Raw genomic sequence first — 6,000 nt, forward strand, 5'->3', positions numbered from 1 at the left:
AGATCACCGATCTGTATTGTCCCCCCCTGGGACAAAGTAAAAAAGTAAAAAAAAAAATTTACAAATGTGTAAAAAAAAAAAAAAATCCTTAATAATGGGAAAAAAAAAAATATTATTCCCATAAATACATTTCTTTATCTAAATAAAAAAACAAACAATAAAAGTACACATATTTAGTATCGCCGCGTCCGTAATGACCCGACCTATAAAACTGTCCCACTAGTTAACCCCTTCAGTAAACACCGTAAGAAAAAAAAAAACGAGACAAAAAACAACGCTTTATTATCATACCACCGAACAAAAAGTGGAATAACACGCGATTAAAAAGACGGATATAAATAACCATGGTACCGCTGAAAGCGTCATCTTGTCCCGCAAAAAATGAGCCGCGATACAGCATCATCAGCGAAAAAATAAAAAAGTTATAGTCCTGAGAATAAAGCGATGCAAAAATAATTATTTTTTCTATAAAATAGTTTTTATCGTATAAAAGCGCCAAAACATAAAAAAATTATATAAATGAGGTATCGCTGTAATCGTACTGACCCGAAGAATAAAACTGCTTTATCAATTTTACCAAACGCGGAACGGTATAAACGCCTTCCCCAAAAGAAATTCATGAATACCTGGTTTTTGGTAATTCTGCCTCACAAAAATCGGAATAAAAAGTGATCAAAAAATGTCACGTGCCCAAAAATGTTACCAATAAAAACGTCAACTCGTCCCGCAAAAAACAAGACCTCACATGACTCTGTGGACACAAATATGGAAAAATTATAGCTCTCAAAATGTGGTAACGCAAAAAATATTTTTTGCAATAAAAAGCGTCTTTCAGTGTGTGACGGCTGCCAATCATAAAAATCCGCTAAAAAACCCGCTATAAAAGTAAATCAAACCCCCCTTCATCACCCCTTTAGTTAGAGAAAAATAAAAAAATTTAAAAAATGTATTTATTTCCATTTTCCCATTAGAGTTAGGGCTAGGGTTAGGGCTAGGGTTAGGGCTAGGGTTAGGGATAGGGTTAGGGCTAGGGTTAGGGTTAGGGCTAGGGTTAGGGCTATGGTTAGGGCTAGTGTTATGGTTAGGGCTAGGGTTAGGGCTAGGGTTAGGGCTACAGTTAGGGTTAAGGCTACAGTTAGGGTTGGGGCTAAAGTTAGGGGTAGGGTTTGGATTACATTTGCGGTTAGGAATAGGGTTGGGATTAGGGTTAGGGGTGTGTCTGGGTTAGAGGTGTGGTTAGGGTTACCGTTGGGATTAGGGTTAGGGGTGTGTTTGGAATAGGGTTTCAGTTATAATTGGGGGGTTTCCACTGTTTAGACACATCAGGGGCTCTCCAAACGCGACATGGCGTCCAATCTCAATTCCAGCCAATTCTGCGTTGAAAAAGTAAAACAGTGCTCCTTCCCTTCCGAGCTCTCCCGTGTGTCCAAACAGGAGTTTACCCCAACATATGGGGTATCAGCGTACTTAGGACAAATTGGACAACAACTTTTGGGGTCCAATTTCTCCTGTTACCCTTGGGAAAATACAAAACTGGGGGCTAAAAAATAATTTTTGTGGGGAAAAAAAAGATTTTTTATTTTCACGGCTCTGCGTTATAAACTGTAGTGAAACACTTGGGGGCTCAAAGTTCTCACAACACATCCAGATAAGTTCGTGGGGGGTCTAGTTTCCAATATGGGGTCACTTGTGGGGGGTTTCTACTGTTTAGGTACATTAGGGGCTCTGCAAATGCAATGTGACGCCTGCAGACCATTCCATCTAAGTCTGCATTCCAAATGGCGCTCCTTCCCTTCCGAGCCCTCCCATGCGCCCAAACGGTGGTTCCCCCCCCACATATGGGGCATCAGCGCACTCAGGACAAATTGGACAACAATTTTTGGGGTCCAATTTCTCCTGTTACCCTCGAGAAAATACAAAACTGGGGGCTAAAAAATAATTTTGGGGGGAATTTTTTTTTTTTATTTTCACGGCTCTGCGTTAGAAACTGTAGTGAAACACTTGGGGGCTCAAAGTTCTCACAACACATCTAGATAAGTTCCTTGGGGGGTCTAGTTTCCAATATGGGGTCACTTGTGGGGAGTTTCTACTGTTTAGGTACATTAGGGGCTCTGCAAACGCAATGTGACGCCTGCAGACCATTCCATCTAAGTCTATATTTCCAAATGGCGCTCCTTCCCTTCCGAGCCCTCCCATGCGCCCAAACGGTGGTTCCCCCCCACATATGGGGTATCAGCGCACTCAGGACAAATTGCACAACAACTTTTGGGGTCCAATTTCTCCTGTTACCCTCGGGAAAATACAAAACTGGGGACTAAAAAATAATTTTTGTGGGAAAAAATTTTTGTTTTATTTTTACGGCTCTGCATTATAAACTTCTGTGACGCTCTTGGTGGGTCAAAGTGCTCACCACACATCTAGATAAGTTCCTTAGGGGGTCTACTTTCCAAAATGGTGTCACTTGTGGGGGGTTTCAATGTTTAGGCACATCAGTGGCTCTCCAAATGCAACATGGCGTCTCATCTCAATTCCTGTGAATTTTGCATTGAAAAGTCAAACGGCGCTCCTTCCCTTCCGAGCTCTCCCATGCGCCCAAACAGTGGTTTACCCCCACATATGGGGTATCAGCGTACTCAGGACAAATTGTACAACAACTTTTTGGTTCCAATTTCTTCTCTTACCATTGGGAAAATAAAAAATTGGGGGCGAAAAGATAATTTTTGTGAAAAAAAATGATTTTTTATTTTTACGGTTCTGCATTATAAACTTCTGTGAAGCACTTGGTGGGTCAAAGTGCTCACCACACCTCTAGATAAGTTCCTTAGGGGGTCTACTTTCCAAAATGGTGTAACTTGTGGGGGGTTTCAATGTTTAGGCACATCAGTGGCTCTTCAAACGCAACATGGCGTCCCATCTCAATTCCTGTGAATTTTGCATTGAAAGGTCAAACGGCGCTCCTTCCCTTCCGAGCTCTCCCATGCGCCCAAACAGTGGTATACCCCCACATATGGGGTATTAGAGTACTCAGGACAAATTGTGCAACAACTTTTTGGTTCCAATTTCTTCTCTTACCATTGGGAAAATAAAAAATTGGGGGCGAAAAGATAATTTTTGTGAAAAAAAAATGATTTTTTATTTTTACGGTTCTGCATTATAAACTTCTGTGAAGCACTTGGTGGGTCAAAGTGCTCACCACACCTCTAGATAAGTTCCTTAGGGGGTCTACTTTCCAAAATGGTGTCACTTGTGGGGGGATTCAATGTTTAGGCACATCAGTGGCTCTCCAAACGCAACATGGCGTCCCATCTCAATTCCAGTCAATTTTGCATTGAGAAGTCAAATGGCGCTCCTTCGCTTCCAAGCTCTGTCATGCGCCCAAACAGTGGTTTACCTCCACTTATGGGGCATCGGCGTACTCAGGACAAATTGTACAACAAGGTTTGGGGTCCATTTTCTCCTGTAACCCTTGGTAAAATAAAACAAATTGGAGCTGAAGTAAATTTTTTGTGAAAAAAAGTTAAATGTTAATTTTTATTTAAACATTCCAAAAATTCCTGTGAAGCACCAGAAGGGTTAATAAACATATTGAATGTGGTTTTGAGCACCTTGAGGGGTGCAGTTTTTACAATGGTGTCACACTTGGGTATTTTCTATCATATAGACCCCTCAAAATGACTTCAAATGAGATGTGGTCCCTAAAATAAAATGGTGTTGTAAAAATGAGAAATTGCTGGTCAACTTTTAACCCTTATAACTCCCTAACAAATAAAAATTTTGGTTCCAAAATTGTGCTGATGTAAAGTAGACATGTGGGAAATGTTACTTATTAAGTATTTTGTGTGACATATCTCTGTGATTTAATTGCATAAATATTCAAAGTTGGAAAATTGCGAAATTTTCAAAATTTTCGCCATATTTCCGTTTTTTTTCACAAATAAACGCAGGTAATATCAAATAAATGTTACCACTATCATGAAGTACAATATGTCACGAGAAAACAATGTCAGAATCACCGGGATCCGTTGAAGCGTTCCAGAGTTATAACCTCACAAAGGGACAGTGGTCAGAATTGTAAAAATTGGCCCGGTCCATAACGTGCAAACCACCCTTGGGGGTAAAGGGGTTAAATTAGACCCCAAATTTTAAATTAGACTAAAAAAATTGCTGTGCAATTTCTCCTGAGCATACTGATACCCCATATGTGGGGGAAACCACTGTTTGGGCACACGTCAAGGATCGAAAGGGAAGGAGCGCTATTTGACTTTCTGAATGCAAAATTTGCTGTTATAATTAGCTTACACCATGTCATGTTTGGAGAACCTCTGATGTGCCTAAAAAGTGGACCCCCCCCCCCGTAAGTGACATCATTTTGGAAACTAAACCCTAGTAACTAAAATAGTACATATGTGACCATTTTGTGGTGAGACAGACACCCCGGGCGCCACAGTAACAGGAGAAAATGGACCCTGAATTTTGTTGTCCAATTTCTCCTGAGTATGCTGATACCCCACATGTGGGGGTAAACTACTGTTTGGGTGCACAGCAGGCCTCAGAAAAAAGGAGTGATTTTTTGATCTCAGACTTTGATGGAATCGTCTGCAGATGTCATGTCGCGTTTGGAGAGCCGCTGATGTGCCTAAACATTGGAAATTCCCCACAAGTGACCTATTTTGGAAACTAGATCCCTCAATGAATACATTGTGGTGATGAGCACATTGAACCCCCAGGTGCTTCACAGAAGTATATAACGTAGAGCCATGAAAATAAATAAAAATCACATTTTTCAGACAAACATTTTATTTTATCCTCATTTTTTTTATTTTCACGTGGTTAACAGGAAAAAAATGGACTCCAAAATTTGTCGTGCAATTTCTTCTGAGTACACCAATGCCCCAAATGTGGTTGAAAACTTTGAGGTACAGTGCAAAGGTCAGAAGGGAAGAAGTGCTGTATTGGAGTTCAGATTATTCAGAACTGGTTTGAGGGTGCCATGTTATATTGGTAGATTCCCTAACGTGCCAAAGCAGCAGAACCCCCCTATAAGTGGGGGGTTGCAAACTACACTTCTCAATGATTTCATATATGGGTGCAGTGATCATATTGACACCACATTTGTGTCACATAATTTTATACCACTGAGCAGTGAAGAAAAAATAATTACATTTTTACCATCAAAAAGTAGTTTTAGCCCCAGATTTTACTTTTTCACAAGGAGATATGGGCAAAAATGGCACCAAAATTTGTCTCACAATTTCTGCTGATTGTAGAAATAAACCATATGTTTACAATGCTTTGCCATAGAGAGAGCGCTATTTGCATTCTGTAGCTCAGATTTTCATAGAATAGTTTGTGGACTCCATATACAGAGCCCCTAAATTCTAAAACGACAGAATCACCCCTCAATTGACCCCAAGTGCTAGAAGAGCAAAATCTGCCTTCAAATGGCCAGTACTTTGTAGCGACTATTGTGTTGTAGTGTGTTGTAGTGTGTTGTAGTGTGCTGTAGTGACCAGTATGTTGTGCCCAGTTCATGTTTCTGGAGACAAACACCTGTAAATTACGCTCTCATTGCTGCAGAAATACCAAACATGTGGATACTAAATGTGGTTAAAAGGCACACTGTGAGGCTCAGAAGGGAGAAGGGAATTTGGATTTGGGAGTGCAGAATTCGCTGGATTTCTTTTGGGAGGTGAGGAGCCATTTTGCTTTTCCACAGCCTTTCTACTACAAGCAACGTGGAAGCCTCCTATATTTCAATTGACAGATGATGGACCTGAGCTGGGACTTTAATTTTTTGTGGATTGATTTTAACTTTTTGGAATCATGTTTATCTGGCACTCTACGCTGAGCACTTACATCGGGGTTTCCATCTAAATCTCCAAGTGATGTAATTCAGATGAAACTGAAGAGATCTATCTATTCCCCTGAGAGATCTATTCACTATAATGAGACAACAGTCTTACTCTGGACTCTGTCAGTCCTCTGTTCAGTGTTGTCCTT

Source organism: Ranitomeya imitator, chromosome 5 (genome assembly GCF_032444005.1).
Source record: "Ranitomeya imitator isolate aRanImi1 chromosome 5, aRanImi1.pri, whole genome shotgun sequence".
Classification (NCBI taxonomy): domain Eukaryota; kingdom Metazoa; phylum Chordata; class Amphibia; order Anura; family Dendrobatidae; genus Ranitomeya; species Ranitomeya imitator.